The sequence below is a fragment of the Penaeus monodon genome, chromosome 25 (genome assembly GCF_015228065.2).
Source record: "Penaeus monodon isolate SGIC_2016 chromosome 25, NSTDA_Pmon_1, whole genome shotgun sequence".
Classification (NCBI taxonomy): Eukaryota; Metazoa; Arthropoda; class Malacostraca; order Decapoda; family Penaeidae; genus Penaeus; species Penaeus monodon.
In genome coordinates, this window is record NC_051410.1 from 33183326 (window position 1) to 33183571 (window position 246).

Here is a 246-nt window from a genome sequence, read left to right on the forward strand (position 1 = left end):
ATTTTCTTCCTCTTTCATATTTTGTTCTGCCTCCTTTCTATCTTCCTCCTCTTTTTCTACATACTTCGTATCCTCCTTCATGTTCATTTGTAGCATTAACCATTAATGTTCAACCACAAAAATGTATGTGAATACAAAGGTTACCATCTGTGATCCATTATGTACAAGTTCAAATCTAATTTTTTTGCCTCAAATTTAACCCATTGGACTTGTTTACCTCATTCATGGAATTTTTGTGGAAAGAAG

General features: G+C 32.9%; 1 protein-coding gene across 1 annotated transcript in view; it reads left to right on the forward strand.

Moving 5' to 3' along the window:
- LOC119589154 (phosphatidylinositol 4-phosphate 5-kinase type-1 beta-like) overlaps positions 1–246 on the forward strand; it is a gene marked incomplete in the record, with an annotated part of 149444 nt that overhangs the window by 72792 nt on the left and 76406 nt on the right.